This window comes from Podarcis gaigeae (genome assembly GCF_964106915.1).
Source record: "Podarcis gaigeae genome assembly, chromosome: W".
NCBI classification, from domain to species: Eukaryota; Metazoa; Chordata; class Lepidosauria; order Squamata; family Lacertidae; genus Podarcis; species Podarcis gaigeae.
In genome coordinates this window covers 18,985,628-19,005,740 of record NC_139695.1, presented here as the reverse complement: position 1 = coordinate 19,005,740, position 20,113 = coordinate 18,985,628, and the positions used below count along the sequence as shown (strand labels likewise).

At 41.3% G+C, this 20,113-nt stretch overlaps 1 long non-coding RNA gene across 1 annotated transcript; it reads right to left on the bottom strand.

Moving 5' to 3' along the window:
• Positions 1-4,386: 4,386 nt before the first annotated feature.
• On the bottom strand, positions 4,387-19,075 carry LOC310836027. Its single transcript, XR_014559846.1, has 2 exons — positions 18,834-19,075; positions 4,387-4,972 (listed from the first exon to the last, which is right to left on the bottom strand). It is a non-coding gene; the product is annotated as an uncharacterized lncRNA (long non-coding RNA).
• Between the last annotated feature and the right edge of the window lie 1,038 nt (positions 19,076-20,113).

Below are 20,113 nucleotides of genomic sequence, written 5' to 3'. Positions count from 1 at the left end.
GTTTTTGAGTTGGAGGCTGGTTGACAGCATTTAGTCATTCTAGTTCTGTCATTAAGTCCAGCGAGGGATTTTGTCTTGTGCAGATACAGCCATTTGTCGCTGCTTTCGGTGGGGAACATAATGGTGGTTCTTTTAGATTCTTTTTTAAAGTGCGGGAAATTAAAATTTCCTCCCTTTCTTGATTTTCTTCCTTAACTGTTCCTTGTTCCTGAGAATGTTACTTTACATTCACCAGCAACGGCTTTCTCCCTAGCTTCCTCCGCAGTCTGCCGTATCAAAGTAGATTCCTGTATCAATTTCTGGATAGTTTCTGTATTGGTATTCACCTTTTGTCCCAAATTATTTATACTTTCTGTATTTAAGTCAATTTTAGTAGTTGCAGCATCCACTTTCCTATTAAGCTGTTCCAGTGAATCATTTATCTTATTTAATGCAACCGCTAAGGCCTCTTCTATCGACATAGCAGCAGCTGCTGCAGAGGAGCCTAAAGTTGAGCCTCTCCTGGATTCCTGCCAAGTCCTCCCAGACCTTAGTTTTTCTTCAGTAGTTAACTGGTCTGTTTTTTCCTTTCCATTTGCCATAACACTTAGAAGATTCAAGGTGAGTCCCAGTATTTCACAGTTCTTTATCTTGCAGCTGGAAATTCCCCTAGCCCAGCTCTTGTAAAGCAACCACTTTCAAAGGCTTCCACTAGAGGGAAACAGTTTCTATTTATATTAAAAAGTAATGTCCTCTTTTAAACACAGTTTCAAACAATCCAAAGTTAGTTTCAATTTTCAGTTACTTTTACTCCTTGTTAAGAACAGCCGGAGACAATAGAAACAATGTATTTCTCTTATTTAGCTAGCTGTCAATGAACGTTCTAAACGCTGTCAGTGAACATTCCAAAATACGTCAAGTCCTGCTAGCAGCCCGTTTCCAGAGTCAGAGCGGCGGTATTTTAAATCTCTTCGCTTTCTCCTGCAGGTATACTCAGTCCACAGCTTCCCCCCCTCTTCTCCTACCTCCAAGGGGGGTTTAATATTCTTTACCAATGGAAATTTGGTCTTTTACAATAGGCTTTCAAAGACTTCAGCTTGCAGCCTCATTGCTTCAGTCTATTTGCAAAAGGGGAAGGCGGACTTCCTGTGTTGAACCTCCCGTTACGATGCCAAATTAAATGTTTAGAAATCCAATTCTCCCGCTTCTGCTCTATTCACGGGTAATTACTTAAAATCGAATTGTCCACAGGAAAAAGTCAGCGCTCTCCGGCAACAGCTATGTGGTTTCGCTCCGTGAAAGAAGCAGTCAATTCAAAGCACCGCGCCGCTCACCCCACGTCACTCCGGATCCCCGAAATCGGGTTTCCCCACAAGTAGGGGAGGCGCAAAAGGTGCCCGCCGAATCCCACGTTCACAGGCTTCACCTGCCTGTGATTTTTAATGGGTCTCCGCCTTCACCGTGGTGGCCAGACCCAGATTCCCACGGGGCAAATTCCTCCCGATCAGAGGAATTCCGCCATTACTGGAGGCGCTAACCCGGAAGTCCCCGGCTCATGCTAGCTTTAAGGTGCTGAACAAAACATTGGAGTTGTGTGGGGGATGAAAAACATTAAAAGTTGTGATAATTACTTAGACTGCAATATCTGCAAGGAGGTTAAAAGCAGGGCTTGCCCAGTAGCAAGAGCAAGCCAGAGAGAAACAAACAAACAAACAAAAAACCACTGGAGTTGATTCATGCTGATGTAACTGGTCCTTTTCCACCAAGTGTCTCCCGTAACAAATATTGTTTGATCCTAGTGGATGACTATTCTAGATTTGGCTGGGTCTATCCATTAAAGCAAAAATCTGATGTTACCCAAGCTTTGAAGTTCTGGGTAAGAAGGGTAGAAAGGCAACTTGGCCAAAAGGTGTGCTCTGTTCAGACAGATAGGGGAGGAGAATTTATGGCAAGCTCCCTAAGAAAACTGGTTGTGATCCCAAGGGATTAAACATAGGCTTACCAACGTGGCAACTCCTTTTTTTAAAAAAAATATTTTTTTATTCATTTTTTTAAACACATACAAAAAAGACAAGCACAACACATAATAAAGACAAACTAAAACAAAAACAAACATGTATAATTTCACAATCTTATTTTCGTATACCTTCTTTCATCCGACTTCCCCATACCTCCCTTTCACTGCATCCTTATTTTACAATTTTTTAGCAACCCGTCAATCCATTTATCCATTTAATTCCCTTTCATTAAGTTTTCCTTAATTTATTAGTTACAGCTGTAATTCTCTACTTCTTACCCCTTGACATCTAACCCTCCTCAATTTTACAACAATTTTTGAGATACATTTTAAATTTCTTCCAGTCTTCTTCCACTGTCTTTTTCCCCTGGTCACGGATTCTGCCGGTCATCTCTGCCAGTCCCATAAAGTCAATCACCTTTGTCTGCCATTCTTCCAGAGTAGGTAGTTCTTGCATCTTCCAATACTTTGCCAGAAGAATTCTTGCTGCTGTGGTAGCATACATAAAAAAAGTCCTGTCCTTCTTTGGCACCAATTGGCCAACCATGCCCAGGAGAAAAGCCTCAGGTTTCTTAGGAAAGGTCCACTTAAGGACTTTCTTAATTTCATTATAGATCATTTCCCAGAAGGCTTTGATCCTCGGGCAGGTCCACCAAAGGTGATAAAAGGTACCTTCCATCTCATTACATTTCCAACATTTGTTATTGGGCAAATGATAGATTTTTGCAAGTTTGACTGGGATCATGTACCACCTGTAGATCATTTTCATTATGTTTTCTTTTAAGGCATTACATGCCGTAAATTTAACACCAGTGGTCCATAACTGTTCCCAGTCGGCAAACATAATGTCATGACCAATGTCTTGTGCCCATTTAATCATAGCTGATTTCACCGTTTCATCCTGTGTATTCCATTTTAACAGCAGATTATACATTCTTGACAGATTCTTAGTATTGGGTTCTAACAGTTCTGTTTCTAACTTTGACCTCTCCTTCTGAAATCCTATTTTCCTGTCTTGTTTGAATGTCTCGTTTATCTGATGGTAATGTAACCAATCTCTAACTTTGGACTTTAATTTCTCATAACTCTGAAGTTTAACCCTTTTGCCTTCATATTCTAGAATTTCACAATATTTTGGCCATTTAGATTCCATATTAAGTTTTTTAACCCCCTTAGCTTCCATTGGTGACAACCACCTGGGAGTTTTACTTTCCAACAGATCCTTATATCTAATCCAGACATTGTATAATGCTTTTCTGACAATATGTTTTTTGAAACCCTTATATACCTTTACCTTGTCATACCATAGATATGCATGCCAACCAAAGCTATTGTCATACCCTTCCAAATCCAAAATGTCTGTATTCTCAAGAAGTAGCCAGTCTTTCAACCAGCAAAAAGCTGCCGATTCATAATAGAGTCTTAAGTCCGGCAGGGCAAACCCCCCTCTGTCTTTTGCGTCAGTTAGAATCTTAAATTTTATTCTGGGCTTTTTGCCCTGCCAGACAAATTTTGATATATCTTTCTGCCACTTCTTGAAACAGTCCATCTTGTCCAATATTTGTAAGGTTTGAAATAAAAACAACATTCTAGGCAATACATTCATCTTGATAGTAGCAATTCGGCCTAACAAGGAGAGTTTCAACCTTGACCATATTTCTAGATCTTTCTTTACTTCTGACCAGCATTTTTCATAATTGTCTTTAAATAAATTCACATTCTTAGATGTTAAGTTTACCCCCAGGTATTTCACTTTTTTCGTTATTTCCAGACCTGTTTCACTCTGAAATCTCTCTCTTTCCTCTGTAGTTAAGTTTTTTTCTAACACTTTCGTTTTCTGTTTATTAAGTTTGAATCCTGCTACTTGACCAAAAGTCTCGATTAGCTCTAATACTCTTTTAGTACTAGTGTCTGGCTGTTGCAAAGTCAATACTAGGTCATCTGCAAATGCTCTTAGTTTGTAGTGTCTAACTCCGACCTGAACTCCTTTAACCAACTGGTTCCCTCTAATCATGTTTAACAAAACCTCCAGGACCGATATAAAAAGCAGAGGGGATATTGGGCACCCCTGTCGTGTGCCTTTTTCAATAGGAATTTCTTCCGTTACCACATTGTTTACAATTAACTTTGCTTTTTGTTTAGAATATATTGCACCTATACCGTTTTCGAAACCTTGGCCTACCCCCATCCCTTGGAGATTCTTCTTCATAAAACTCCAACAAATGTTGTCAAATGCTTTCTCCGCATCCACAAAAATCAAAACCGCCTTTCTGTTAATGTCAACTTCTAATAACTCCAAAATGTCTATAATGTTCCTCACATTATCTGACATATGTCTCCCTGGGAGAAAGCCAGTTTGGTCTTTATGAATCTCCCCTATCAACACTCTCTTCAGTCTTTTTGCCAAAATGTCTGCAAAAATTTTGTAATCCACATTAAGTAAAGATATTGGGCGGTAGTTTTTAACCTGGTTCTTTTCAGTCTCTGTTTTCGGTATAAGTGAGATGAAAGCTTCTTTCCACGATTCAGGTGCCTTTTTCCCCTCCATAATTTCATTACAAACTTCCTTCAATGGTTGCATCAACCATTCCTTCAACGCTTTATAATATCTAGCGGTCAAACCATCTGGTCCTGGTGATTTTCCCAATTGCATGTTCTGAATGGCACCCTCTATTTCTTGATCTGTTATTTTTTCATTCAAAATCATTTTACTTTGTTCTGAAATTTTTGGTAGACCATATTTTCTAATAAATTCTTCTATTTCTTGCTCATTGACTGGCCCTTGTGCATACAATTTCCTAAAAAAACTTTGAAAGCAATTACTTATCTCATTAGGTTTGTGGATAATCTTTCCGTCCATTTCTAGGCTTGTCACGGTGTTCAATTTCTGTCTCTTTTTCAATTGCCATGACAGAAGTTTCCCACATTTATCCGCTGATTCAAATGTCTTTTGTCTCATCTGCTTTATTTTCCATTCTATTTCTTGATTCATCAATTCCATATATTGCATCTGGTGATACTTTATTTCTCTCAGAATCTCATGAGACTTTGGTTTGGACCTCAATTTCTTTTCTCCTTTCATTTTTTCTAAGATTTTTTCTTTCCTCTCATTTTGTTTTTTCCTCTTTATAGAGTTCTGTTGAATTAGGAAACCTCGCATCACGGCTTTGCTTGCGTCCCAAATTGTTCTTTTCTCCACATCTGTTCTCAAGTTTATCTCAAAATAATCTTTCAATGCCTTTTGGGCCTTCTTGTGAATCTCTTCATCTTTAAGTAGGGTGTCATTCATTCTCCATCTAAAGGATCCAGTTGTTGTTAGTTTCATCTCCATCTTTACAGCGTTATGGTCGGAGCAGGTTTTTGGGCAGATTTCTACTTTTTTTACTCTTGGCGCCAGGCTACTAGTAACCCATATTTGGTCAATTCTTGTCCATGTCATTTTTGCTTCAGAGAAAAAGGTTCCCTCTCTCTCAAGAGGGTTCCTTGTTCTCCAGATGTCAATCAGATCCATAGTTTCAGTCATTTCGAAGAAAGTCTTTGGTAGTCTCCCTTCCTTAGATATCACTTGTCTCTGTGCTTTGTCCATGTTTGTGGAGACAACTCCGTTCATATCTCCCATCATTACGATTTTATAGTCCAGGAAGTCCATTAAAGTCTCATGCAACTTCTTAAAGAATTCGGCCTTCCCTTCATTTGGTGCATAAATTCCAACTATCAAAATTTTTTCTCCTTGAACTTGTATTTCAATTGCCAGATATCTCCCTTGTTCATCTTTAAATATCATTTTTGGGACCAATTTTTCTTTCGCATAAATCACTACGCCTCTTTTCTTCACTTTATCTGATGAAATGAATTCCTGTCCAAGTTTCTTATTTATTAATAATTTCCTGTGTATTCTGGCAATGTGGGTTTCTTGCAAACATATTAGGTCTAATTGTTCTCTCTTCAAAATATGAAAAACTTGCCGTCTTTTTCGGGGAAGGTTCAAACCGTTACAATTCCAGCTAAGAAGTTGCAGAGACATTTTGTTACTTAATATCTGTTCCTCCAACTGCTCCCAGTTTTTGTTCTTCCTCTGATGGTGGTAAAAGCCCGAATGACAGGTTAGCAATGTCAGTTGGTTCTTTCTCCTCTACCGTCCCTTTCTGTAGATCTTCCAGGTATCTCCCCAGAAACTGTTCTTTATCTTGAATTGTTCTTATTTTTATCTTCCTTCCTTTGAAATTAAAAGATAGTCCTTGTGGGAATTCCCACCTGAAAGGAATGATATTTTTCTTCAGCAGGTCGACCAAGTCTTTAAATAAGGTTCTCACCTCCAAAATATATTTAGGGATATCTTTAAAAATCTGTACTTGACAATTCTGGATCACCAGCGCCTTTTGATAGTGCAGGTTCAATATTTTATCTCTTTCTTCCTTGGATCTCAGTGTAATCAGGCAGTCCCTTGGTTTCTTCCCCTGTCTCCTGCCAAGCCGAAAGGCCGTTGTTATTTCAAGCTCATCTTTTTCCTCCCATTCTTCATGCCAAAATTCTGCAAAGTTGTTTCTAAGGAATTCCGCAAGGTCATCCCCCTCACTCTCAGGTACCAGTCTTAATTTCAGGTTTTTCTCCTTTCTCTGTAGTTCCAATAAGGACAGGGCTGCATCATGTTCATTTACTTTTTTTCTAATCGGTTCAAACTTTTCCCTTGTCTCTTCTACAGTATTTTTTGCACTTTCCGCGATCTTTCGTGTCTCAGAACTTTCTTGAATTAGTCTATTTATAGAGTCTGTGTTAGATGATACGCTTGCAGCGTTCAAATCCAATCTTGCTGTCAGTTCTGTCATTTTTTTGGAATTCTCTGTGGATTGCTTTGTTAGTGCCTCCAAAGATTGATTTATTTTTAACAATGCCTGTGTCATAGGATCCATAGATGCTGTTATTGTCTTTTCCTGTGCAGCTGGTGTTGTTCCTGATGTTGAGCCCCTTCTCTTCTGCTGTGCTTGCTTTGTTTTGAGTCTGGTTACTATCTCATCTGAACCACTCATGTCCTCAAGGTCGTTCTCACAGGAAAAAGTTGCAAGTGGAAAATCCCACTGTTTCTTTCTCAATGTAACAGTTTCTCTTTAGGCCCTCTAGAGGGAGCATTCAATTGTATCCAAAGGAAAAAGGTAACAAAGGAAGCAGGGAGAACATAGAGCAATGAATAAAAAGTTCAAGAGTTCACTCTGTAAATCCACAATTGTTTCAATATAACCAAAAAGTCAGCAACTTTCTTCCCTTAAAGTCAGGTAACTTTGTTTCAGACAGAGACCTCACTTTGTATCCAGTTTAATCTGACAGTTCACTTTTCACGGTGCCTTGCTCTGGCAGCCCGACTTAGGGGGGGTTTGACAGTGAAAGATCTTTTTCCCCAATTATTTTCACGCAGGTTAACAATGTCCAATTATCCTCCCCCCTTCTCCTGCCTGTTGGGGGGAAATCTAGATCCGATGTCAGGTTTGACAAATTGCAAAAGGTTTTTCCTTTCAAATGCAGCTTACTCTTTTCGTTGCTTTGTTAGTCATGCAGTTCGGGGAGGCAGACTTCCTTATTTTATGCCTTTCCCATTTTCAGTCAAATTTCCAAATTTAGTGTCCCATTCAGTCCCTCAATCTTACTCACGGGTGTTGCAGTCAATTCTCATTTTCAGGAAGGAATCGGCGCTCTCCGTTCATGGCAACGCGGCTTCACTCCACGGGCTGGGTAGCGACTCTCAGCACCGCGCTCACTCCCGATGCCGCTCCGGAGCCTTTAAAAAGGCTCCTTCACAGTACCGGGGGGCGCAAAAGGTGCCCACCGAGTCTCCTTGCTCACAGGCTTCTGCGCCTGTGATTTTAGGGGTCCCCCGCTCGCTGTAGCGGGTCAGACCTGAACACGCGGAGCAGTCCTGCCTCGGAGCTCGAGGCAAGGGCAGCCATTAAACGCTGGCGCCGACCGGAAGTCCTCCCAACGTGGCAACTCCTCAGGAGAATGGAGTAGCAGAGTGTAGGGGAGGTGTCTTGCAGAAACAAATGAAAGCATTGTTAGCAGATGCAAATCTTCCAATTAAATACTGGGTTGAGAGTATTAAGATAGCAAATTATATTGGAAATCGTTTGTGGTCAAGGGCACTAGATGACATACCCTATAAGATTCTCTATAACAAAAGTCCCAGTCTGCAACATTTGAGAATCTTTGAGACAAAGGCATGGGTTGACATACTTGTAAAGAACCGGGGGGGGGGGGGGCACAGCAGTTGCTATTTCTTGGGTATGAAAGCGGTACAAAAGCCTACAGGTTTGAAGATGATAAAAATATTTTGAGTTATAGTCGGTCAGCCAGCTTTAATGAGCAAAGAAACTGGCCCAAGATACATGCAAACCTGCTGCCAGAAAAGGTTTTACTGACGAGCGTACCTGATAAAGCAGTTGAAACAAAGCTAAGAATTGGCAGCTCTCCCAGAGAAATTGAAAGCTCCAGCTAAATTTTAATTTTGAAAAGGTGACGTATGATCATTAAGACTTTATGGCACTAAAGTGCATTTCTTGGAACGTAAATGGGTTAAACAGTAAACTTAAAAGGTATAAAATAAATCATGTATTAAAGAGGAAAAAATGGGATATCATATGCCTACAAAAGACCCATATCTCTAAAAGTCATACAAGGGTCTTACAGAATAAAAACCTGAGTCTAGAGTTTATTGCATCAGGAACAGAGAGAAAGAGGGGTGTTTGTCAGCATCGCCCTTGAGCCAGTGTCACCAACTGAACTCATGCACTTCAGCCCCGACTGGGCTAGGCGAGCTGGGTAGCACTTCCAGAGACCACCTTCTGGACAGGAACAGGTCAAAGTGCTGTGGACTCACAGCTTAGAGTTGTGAGCACTGGATTCACATCCACAAGTAGACAGTCGTCACACAGCAGAGTATAGCAGAGTCTAGCAGAGTATATAAACGACTTGGAGAGCAGCTCTGTAGAATAACTTCTTTTATTCTATCTACAAGTATTATACAACTATATACAGAGCTTAATGAGGTCTAAGCATAAAGAATGCTGCACTTCACTGAGTGTCTGCAGCTGCTCTTAGCAGCAACCTTATCTATACACACGATCTCTAACACTCAGTCTCTCTCTCTCCGACACACTGACTGACTGACTGACTGACTGACTGACTGACTGACTTGGTGCTGGAGTAGAATAAGTAGAGAGCAAAACACTGCTCCTCCTCTCTGGAGAGTCAGCAGAGATCATCAGGAGATTCTTGGATATGGGAGGGGTGAAATCTCCTCATCCTCCCCCATTTCATCCGACCATTCAAGAATCTTTAACATAACTGCAATTTGCACACACACTCCAAAAGTTGTTCTCTGCTTACAACCTTGGTTTCCATATCTGTAGGTATCTCTCTCCCCCCTTATCTAAGACACTTTAACAATACCATTAAACAATCACTGTAACCACTCTGTGTCCATTAGGAAAGAGTTAAAACATAAACCTCAACCTGTAATTTACACAAAATACACACTGTGAATACACAAATGAATAAGCAGCTTCTAGAAAAATCTTCATACACATTTCACTCTCTCAGATGCAAACTGACATTGCTAATTAGGCAGATTTGAACAAACCATTTTCAATACTCAAACACACGCTTTCCTTCAAATATCAGGTAAGGAAATAAATGCAGCGTTTTGTGCTACTTCTGTCAGCACACTTTATGCTTGGTTTAAAAATCCCACTAGAGTTGCATGTGACCGCAGCCTTTGCAAACTCTTCAGAAAACCTTTCCGGTGGTAAACCCTTGGTTGTTCTCTCGGATCTGTGCAGAACTTTCTGATCCTCTTGTTCTAGTGCTTCCTCCTCTTTGGGAGAATGGGGAGCTAAAGTATATGAAGCTGCTAAGTCTGAGTCAGCGTCAGACTCTTCTGAGGTTTTTGGGCTCTGGTAATCTGTGCCATCATCTGGAACTACATTGGCATCAGGATTATCACCACCAACAACACTTGCCTCCCTCTTAACTGTCTTTGCCCCTTTTGCACCATCATCACAAATGGGATGGCACTGAAAAATACCAACTCTGTCCCATTGTGGATTGTCCTCAATACTCCTGGTCAGCCTTATGGTTTTCGTGTCTGTGATCAGAACACGATAAGACCCTTTCTCATATCCTAGGCAAACACCATGTTCTCCACGCTTGCTCAGTTTGTCACCCTGCGAGGTGTGCACCCAAACCTCTGACCCAAAAATTTTAAAGTGCTTCACACATGGCTTCCTTCCGTGAAGCATCTCATATGGGGTGCAATTTACTGCGGACTGGTACCTCCTGTTATACACGTGACAGAAAAACGAAAGAGCTTTGGCCCAATAGGGATTGGGCAGCCCCGAATCATGTAACAGCGTTCTGATTCCTTGCTGCAGGGTCTGGTTTACTCTCTCACATAAACCATTCTGCCAGGGTGATCTGGGCGTGGCCGTCCTATGCTCAATGCCCTGTTCAGAAAGAAAAGCCTCAAACTCCTCTGAACAAAACTCTCCACCCCTGTCTGTGAAAATACAACGTACATTCTCATTATGTACATTTCTGAGCCATTTACAAAACTGGCGAAACTTGGTAAAGGCTTCAGACTTTTTTCTGCAGCATATAGACCCATACATATCTAGAATAGGCATCTATCAAAACCATGAAAAACCTTGAATTGCCTCTAGAGAGCGCTAGAGGCCCCACTAGGTCTGCATGAATGACTTCGTATGGTTTCTTGGCCTCTCTCCCAGACTCTGTACCTTTGGGAGCTTGCCTTGCCTTACTCTCACCACAAGAAACACATTTCATGTGGTAGGGACATTCCTTCAACTTCATTCCCTCAACCATATCAGGCATTTTTGCCACAGCCTGGAAATTCAAATGACCATAAACACGGTGGTAATAATGAATACATTGGTCATGCAACTTCTCATTCTTATCAAGAGACAAATTGCAACACTCTTTCTCAGTTGCTTCTGCAGTATCTGTACCTGTAACAAAAGGCAATTGGTACAGACCATTAACACATTTTGCATACAGAATGAGCTTGCCATCTCTATGAATTTCACAGTGAGATTTAGCAAACACCACCTTAAACCCTTGACGATCAAGCTGGGAAACACTCAACAAATTGTCCTGAATATCAGGTGCATACAGGACATTCTTAATTGATGCATTCAGGCTCTTTAAGAACACAGTTCCCTGAGCCAAACTCGTGAGAACAGTCCCATCTGCTTGATTAATTGCTTTCTCTTGCTTCTCAAGCTGAACAAAGAGATCCTTATCATTGGTCATGTGATTGGTACAGCCAGAGTCGATCACGAAGAAACTCCGCCCACGTTGATTGGAGCAGCGAGAGATCAAAGCCTTTGAAGTAGCAGGTGCTTGGGGATTTCGTCCTCCTCCCCCCCTGCCTCTGAAGTTTCCCTTCTTCTTTGAAGATTTCTTGCACTGGAAACTCAAATGGCCTTGTGCTCCACACGAAAAGCACCGCCTCAACTTTAGTGCTTTAACAGCAGCAGTTTCACTTTCACTTTCCCCTGCTGAAGACTCAGGCACATTTTCAAGAGCACAGTCCCGGCTTTCTCTAACAGCCTGTCTGCGATCCCGCTCATTCAAGAACACGCTAGACACATAATCTTCTGTTAGCCAGTCTGAAGGCATGGAAATCTGGGCAGCTACTCCATCATAAGAATCGTCTAGTCTATTGATCATTAGCATTGCAAACACAGCCTCTGAAATAGCCAGGTCTCACTGAACAAGGTCCTGTCTGAGACGCTTTAACTGAGATAGATGGCTAGGCAAATCACCACCTTTCTCCAACTGCAGCCTGCACAGCTTCTTGAAGAAAATCACACTGGAACCAGCATATCTCTCAACTTATGCCAAACAGCTCGTGCAGTCTCTTGACCCTCTAAGTTCACCAGCAAGTGGTCTGCAACACTCAAAACAATTGTCCCTCGGGCTCTCATGTCTGCAGCATGCCACTCAGGCCATTCATCTGCATCCTCATCGGGAGGGTCATCTTCTATAGTGTGAAATAGCTTTTCCCTCTGTAAAAGCGCTTTCATCTTGACTTGCCACACAGCATAGGTCTCAGGCGTGAGGAGAGGAAAGGACAGAGCCATCTGGCCAGAATGTGCACAGACCATGTCTGCTATTACTTAGAGCAAGACACTTCCCTCGTGCAACACAGATAGAGCCTTGGCTCCTTCAGCCACTCTCTCTCCCACTCAGAGCGCAATTAACAGGCAAACAGGGATGCTATCTTCTTCTCTTTGTCAGTCAGCAACATACCTCCATAAATCAAGCAGCAGCAACAGCAACAGCGGCAGCTTGAACACTCTGCTCCAAAACAGCTCTGCTTCTGGGCACCGCAACTCAGTCCAGCATGCAGCCTCCGTTCCGCCGTCCGGCAATCAGCAACAGAAACCTCTGGTGACTGGGACGACTGGAACAACGACTGGTCAGACGACTGGAACAACGAATGGGCCCATAACCGATGTCAGCATCGCCCTTGAGTCAGTGCCACCAACTGGACTCATGCACTTCAGCCCCGACTGGGCTAGGCGAGCTGGGTAGCACTTCCAGAGACCACCTTCTGGACAGGAACAGGTCAAAGTGCTGTGGACTCACAGCTTAGAGTTGTGAGCACCGGATTCACTTCCACAAGAAGACAGTCGTCGCACAGCAGAGTATAGCAGAGTCTAGCAGAGTATATAAACGACTCGGAGAGCAGCTCTGTAGAATAACTTCTTTTATTCTATCTACAAGTATTATACAACTATATACAGAGCTTAATGAGGTCTAAGCATAAATGAATGCTGCACTTCACTGAGTGTCTGCAGCTGCTCTTAGCAGCAACCTTATTTATACACACGATCTCTAACACTCAGTCTCTCTCTCTCCGACACACTGACTGACTTGGTGCTGGAGTAGAATAAGTAGAGAGCAGAACACTGCTCCTCCTCTCTGGAGAGTCAGCAGAGATCATCAGGAGATTCTTGGATATGGGAGGGGTGAAATCTCCTCAGTGTTGTGATTTATGTTAAAGCAAGCCTAGACCCCCAATTACTTTTTGTGGATGAAGAAGGTAGAACTGTAGGAGTGCAGATTACTATAGAAGGGAAAAATAATTAAGAGTGGACATTTATGCTCCAAACAATAATAAATCACGAGCTGGAAAAGAAGCTGTGGAATTATATTGGGGAGAATATTGTTCTTATGGGAGATTGGAATGGAGTGGTCTCAGTCGAATGGGATAGAACTTTTAGAGGGAAACTTACCAATGAAGGTAAATTACCGCTCTCCTTTTTCCAGATGGTGGACAATTTTGACCTCTATGACTCGTGGAGAATTAAACACCCTAATGGGAAAGATATTACACACTTCTCGGAAGCTAAAAAATCAGTGGGGAGGTTAGATGCTATTTGGATTTCTAAAGGGCTGACCCTCTTCTTAGAAAAAGCAGAAATTCTGGGAAGGACTATATCAGACCATAATCCAGTAACAATACATATGGAAATTAAAAAGCAAACAAAGGGAACGTGGAGGATGAACAATCAGATATCAGATATGGAGAGACGACCAATGGGTGACGCAAGCAAAAATCAAGTTAGCGGAATTTTTTGCGATAAATGGGAAACAAAATACAGATATAAATGTAGTTTGGGACGCAAGTAAAGCGTACATGAGGGGTCTTGGAATACAACAAATGGCTAGGCTGAAGAAGATAAAAGACAATAATATCCAAGAGCTAACTAAACAGATAAGAATTAATGAAAAAGAGTTGATCAAAAATCCAAAAAGTCATGAAATATTACAAAAAATAAAGATATTGCAATCCCATATCTCTAGTATATTAAATAAGGAAGTAGAAAATTAAATTAAATGGGCAAAACAAAGGTATTTTGAGTCCGCCAATAAGCCCGGTAAGTTGTTAGCATGGATGATAAAGGAAAAGCAAACAAAAAAAGTTATAAATAAAATTTTGGACCAAGGGGAGGAAATAACAGACCCAGTAAAAATAAAAATAAAAATCTTAAACTTTTATAAAGATTTGTATAAACAAGAACAATTAGAGGTTAATAAAATGGAAGCGTATTTACAACAAAATAAATTACCAAGAATTGAAAAAGAAGACGTTGAGGCCCTAAACTCCAATATAGAAATAGATGAAATAGCACAAGTAATAAAAAAAATGAAGAGTGGCAAATCGCCAGGTCTTGACGGAATCACATTAATGTACTATAAGAACCTGGAATAAGTAATCCTCCCTATATTACAAAGAATAATGAATAATATACTGGGAGGGAAAGATATACCACAATCATGGAAAGAAGCACTGATCACTCTAATCCCGAAACAGGGAGTGGAGTTGACAGACATGAAAAATTATAGACCAATCTCCCTGTTGAATACAGACTATAAAATCTATGCTGGGGTGATGGCTAATAGATTAAAAAAGACTCTAAACAAAATAATCAGCAGAGACCAGGTGGGCTTCTTACCGGATAGACATATAAAAGACAATACAAGAACAATAATTGACCTGTTGGAGTATGTGGAAATGAAACCAAGTAAAAAGATGGCCATGTTATTGGTTGATGCTGAAAAAGCTTTTGATAGAGTATCATGGAATTTCCTACTGGAAACTTTCAAAGGTCTGGACATAGGGGAGAAAATAATTAATTGAATTAGGGCGATATAACCAAAAAGCAAAATTGCTAATAAATAACGAGATCACCGAAGAGTTCAGCATCAAAAGGGGGACAAGACAGGGGTGCCCTCTCTCCCCACTTCTTTTTATTGCCACCTTGGAACCACTTTTAATAGCAATAAGATAGGATAAAAACATAAGAGGAATTAACCTAGGAACTCGATACTTCAAAATTAAAGCCTTTTCAGATGATGTAATCGTAACCACTGAAAACCCAGTGGAAAGTATCCAAAAAACGCTTGCACAACTGGAAGAATTTGGGAAGGTCTCTGGGTTCAAACTGAATAAAGGAAAATCTAAATTATTAACGAAAAATTTACGTAAGTCAGAATAAAAGGAACTGGAAAATACTACAGGTTTAAAGGTAAGGTAAATTATTTGGGGGTTTGGATCACCAATAAGAATATAAACTTATATAAGGACAATTATGAGAAGAAGTGGAAGGAAATAAAAAAAAAAGAGTTAGAGACTTGGGGAAAATTGAATTTGTCCCTGTGGGGGAGAATATCCACAGTTAAAATGATGGTATTGCCAAAGATGATTTTTATGTTCCAAACAATACCTATAATTAGAGGCGTAAAGTGTTTTAAGGAATGGCAGAAAGACCTTGCCAAGTTTATTTGGCAAGGGAAAAAAACCACACATAAAATTTAAGCTACTAACAGAGTTGAAGGAAAAAGGAGGCTTCGCGGTCCCTGACCTTAAACTGTACTTTGAGGCAACGCGCTGGACATGGATTAAGGACTGGATATTAATTAAAAACACGGAAGTCCTAGATCTGGAGGGATGGGATATTGTGTACATGGCTACATAGCCTATGACAAGGTTAAATCCCACAAAGGATTTTTAAATCATATTGTGAGAAGGGCATTATATGAAGTATGGGAGAGGCGTAAAAAATCAGTAGTAACCAAAACACCATGGTGGCTGTCACCAATGGAATCTATGTCGGTTCACAGGATAAATATGAACAGCGATTGGCTAACATATAAGGATTTAGTAGAGGAAACAAGTAGTGATCCGAAAATAAAGGACCTAAGCGAATTGAAAAAGAAGGGAATAACCTGGCTGGAGTACTATCAATTAAAAGCCGCCCTTGAAAAGGATAAAAGAACCAAGGATTTGACAAAAAAATACCCTATCTGGAGAAGGATATTTTATATAATAATCAAAAGACACTTTCAAAAATGTACAAACTACTTTTGAATTGGCAAAGAAAGGAGGAAGATATCAAAGAAATTACAATAAAATGGGAGAGGGACCTGGGACATACGATCAAACCCAATATTTAGAATGAATTATGGACTAAAAATATAAAATTCACGGCTTGTTTCCTTATAAGGGAAAATCTTATGAAAATGTACTATAGGTGGTACCTGACCCCTGTAAAACTTGCAAAAATAAATAAATCAAACAATAACAAGTGCTGGCGATGTAAGGAACAGATAGGAACATACTACCATATGTGGTGGTCCTGTCTAGAGATACAAAGATTTTGGAACATGATTTATGAAGAGATAAAGAGATTGATAAAAACTACATTTAGCAAGAAACCGGAAGAATTTTTACTAGGAATGGTTTCAGATAATATTCCCAAAAACAAAACTAGGCTATTTATGTATGCAACGTCAGCAGCAAGGGTTATAGTGGCAAAACACTGGAAAGATAAAAATACACCCACTAAAGAGGAATGGGTAGTGAAATTGTGTGAGTACTTGGAGCTCGCAAAGCTGACAGATGCAATAAGAGATAAACCTAAAAAATTGGTGAAAGAAGAATGGGAATGTTTAAATAATTATTTAGGGGACAAGGGCTAAACAAGAAAGATCTGGTTATGTTTAGAATGATACCGCATAGAGAAATGTTCCCTGATACCAAGATGAGGGATTCCTTTGGAATGCAGATAGAGATAATTGATAAGAATAATGATCTGTTGTGAGCTTGATGGAAGTGTACAATAGATGAGCTTTCCTGCTTTGGCTCATCTTCCTTTTTCTTTTTCTTCTATTTTTCTTTTTTCTTTTCTTTTATCTTCCCCATAGTTGCTTATGTTCTGTGTCATGTACTTCGATATTTTTTGTAGTTTTTAAAGTTTTTTTCCCTCATTACTATTAAGGAATTTTCTTTGTAATTTTGATTGTCTATATTTATATGTACCTATTTAAAGCAAAATAAAAGTTTTTTAAAAAAGAAGAAAAGGAAATGCAAGAAAGCAAAGTGGCTGTCCAAAGAGGCCTTACAAATAGCGGGGGAGAGAAGGCAAGCAAAATGCGAGGGAGATAGTGAAAGATACAGGAAACTGAATGCAGATTTCCAAAAAATAGCAAGGAGAGACAAGAAGGCCTTCTTAAACGAGCAATGCAAAGAAATAGAGGAAAACAACAGAATGGGAAGAACCAGAGATCTGTTGAAGAAAAGTGGAGATATGAAAGGAACATTTCGTACAAAGATTACCATAATAAAGGACAAAAGTGGCCAGGACCTAACAGAAGCAGAAGACATCAAGAAGAGGTGGCAAGAATACACAGAGGAATTGTACCAGAAAGATATGGATGGCTCGTACACCCCAGGTAGTGTGGTTCTTGACCTGGAGCCAGACATCCTGGAGAGTGAAGTCAAATGGGCCTTAGAAAGCACTGCAAATAACAAGGCCAGTGGAAGTGATGGTATTCCAGCTGAACTATTTAAGGAACCAGAGACCAACTTACAAACATGCGCTGGATTATGGAGAAAGCTAGAGAGTTCCAGAAAGACATCTACTTCTGCTTCATTGACTATGTAAAAGCCTTTGACTGTGTCGACCACAGCAAAATATGGCAAGTTCTTAAAGAAATGGGAGTGCCTGATCACCTCATCTGTCTCCTGAGAAATCTCTATGTGGGACAAGAAGCCACAATTAGAACTGGATATGGAACAACTGATTGGTTCAAAATTGGGAAAGGAGTACGGCAAGGCTGTATATTGTCTCCCTGCTTATTTAACTTACCGGTATATGCAGAATTCATCATGTGAAAGGCTGTGCTGGATGAATCCCTAGCCAGAATTAAGATTGCCGGAAGAAATATCAACAACCTCAGATATGCAGATGACACAACCTTGATGGCAGAAAGTGAGGAGGAATTAAAGAACCTTTTATTGAGGGTGAAAGAGGAGAGCGCAAAATATGGTCTGAAGTTCAACATCAAAAAAACGAAGATCACGGCCACTGGTCCCATCACCTCCTGGCAAACAGAAGGGGAAGAAATGGAGGCAGTGAGGGATTTTACTTTCTTGAGCTCCATGATCACTGCAGATGGTGACAGCAGCCAAGAAATTAAAAGACGCCTGCTTCTTGGGAGAAAAGCAATGACAGCATCTTAAAAAGTAGAGACATCACCTTGCCGACAAAGGTCGGTATAGTTAACACTATGGTTTTCCCAGTAGTGATGTATGGAAGTGAAAGCTGGACCATAAAGAAGGCTGATCGCCGAAGAATTGATGCTTTTGAATTATGGTGCTGGAGGAGACTCTTGAGAGTCCCATGGACTGCAAGAAAATCAAACGTATCCATTCTGAAGGAAATCAGCCCTGAGTGCTCACTGGAAGGACAGATTGTGAAGTTGAGGCTCCAATGCATTGGCCACCTCATGAGAAGAGAAGACTCCCTGGAAAAGACCCTGATGTTATTATCAATAAAATAATAATCAGCTAAATAGTTTGAGGATCTATACAACTTTGTAACATGCAGAAAACAGCATTCTTAGAGAAACCAAAGACTGGAACTGAGGGAAGTCGGGGTGGGGTGGGGTTGTGTGGGAGGGGGGAGGGGAAAAAATGGGGGGGAAACAAGGATGATATGTTTTTGGTTAATATGTCTTGTTATACTCTTGAATAATAAAAAAATACGGAAAAAAATAAAAGGGGAAAAAAACGACCATGGTGTTGGGAAAGATGGAGGGCACAAGGAGAAGGGGACGACAGAGGACGAGATGGTTGGATAGTGTTCTCAAAGCTACCAGCATGAGTTTGACCAAACTGGGGGAGGTAGTGGAAGACAGAAGTGCCTGGCGTGCTTTGGTCCATGGGGTCACAAAGAGTCGGACACGACTAAACAACAACAGCTTGCATCAGGTGTCCTACTGGGAAGACCCAGTTCTCTGAGTGCATGTTCTAGAAGTTGGGCAATAGGGGCAGTACAGGATTCCTTTTGGTGTACCGACCTCCCCGCTGCACCAAGGATTCCCTGCCCGAGCTGCTTCAGGTTGTGGCGGATGTTCTCCTGGAGACACCTAATTTGGTTGTCCTAGGGGATTTTAACATCCATGCCAACACAACCTTACAAGGGGCTGCTTGGGACGTTGTGGAAAGCATGGCCTCCATGGGGCTGTCCCTGAATAAGATTGGCCCAGACATGCCTTAGACCTGGTGTTCACCTCTAGTGACGTGGGTGATCTGAAACTAAGTAAAAGTGAAACAAAAGTGCCCTGGTCAGATCACTTCCTGGTGCAACTGGACTTCTCTGTGACCCTTCCCCTCTGTAGGGAGGTGGGACCAATTCGGATTGTACACCCCCGTCACTTAATGGATCAAAATGGTTTCCAGAGAGTGGTAGGAAATGCTTTATCCCATGTTAATGGCCTTTCAGCTGATTCCTTGGTGGCCTGCTGGAATGTGGAGTTAACCAAGGCTATCGACTGTCTGGCTCCGAAGCGCCCACTCCGATTGCATGGAGCCCGGACAGCCCTGTGGGTTTCTTTGGAGCTAAGGGCAAGGAAACAGCTGTCCATGGAGGCACAGGTCAGTTCTGTATCCAGGACAGCTGTTTACCAGCTCCATCTGGTACGCAGGCTGAGACCCTACCTGCCCGCAGACTGTCTCACCAGAGTGGTGCATGCTCTAGTTATCTCCTGATTGGACTACTGCAATGCACTCTACGTGGGGCTACCTTTGAAGGTGACCCGGAAACTACAACTAATGCAGAATGCGGCAGCTAGTCTGGTGACTGGGAGTGGCCACCGAGACCACATAACACATGTCCTGAAAGACTTACATTGGCTCCCAGTACATTTCCGAGCACAATTCAAAGTGTTGGTGCTGACCTTTAAAGCCCTAAACGGCCTCGGCCCAGTATACCTGAAGGAGCGTCTCCACCGCTATTGTTCTGCCCAGACACTGAGGTCCAGCACCAAGGGCCTTCTGGCGGTTCCCTCACTGTGAGAAGCAAAGCGACAGGGGACCAGGCAGAGGGCCCTCTTGGTAGTGGCGCCCGCCCTGTGGAACGTCCTCCCATCAGATGTCAAAGAGATAAACAACTACCTGACATTTAGAAGACATCTGAAGGCAGCCCTGTTCAGGGACGTTTTTAATGTGTGACTTTTTAATGTATTTTTATTACATAT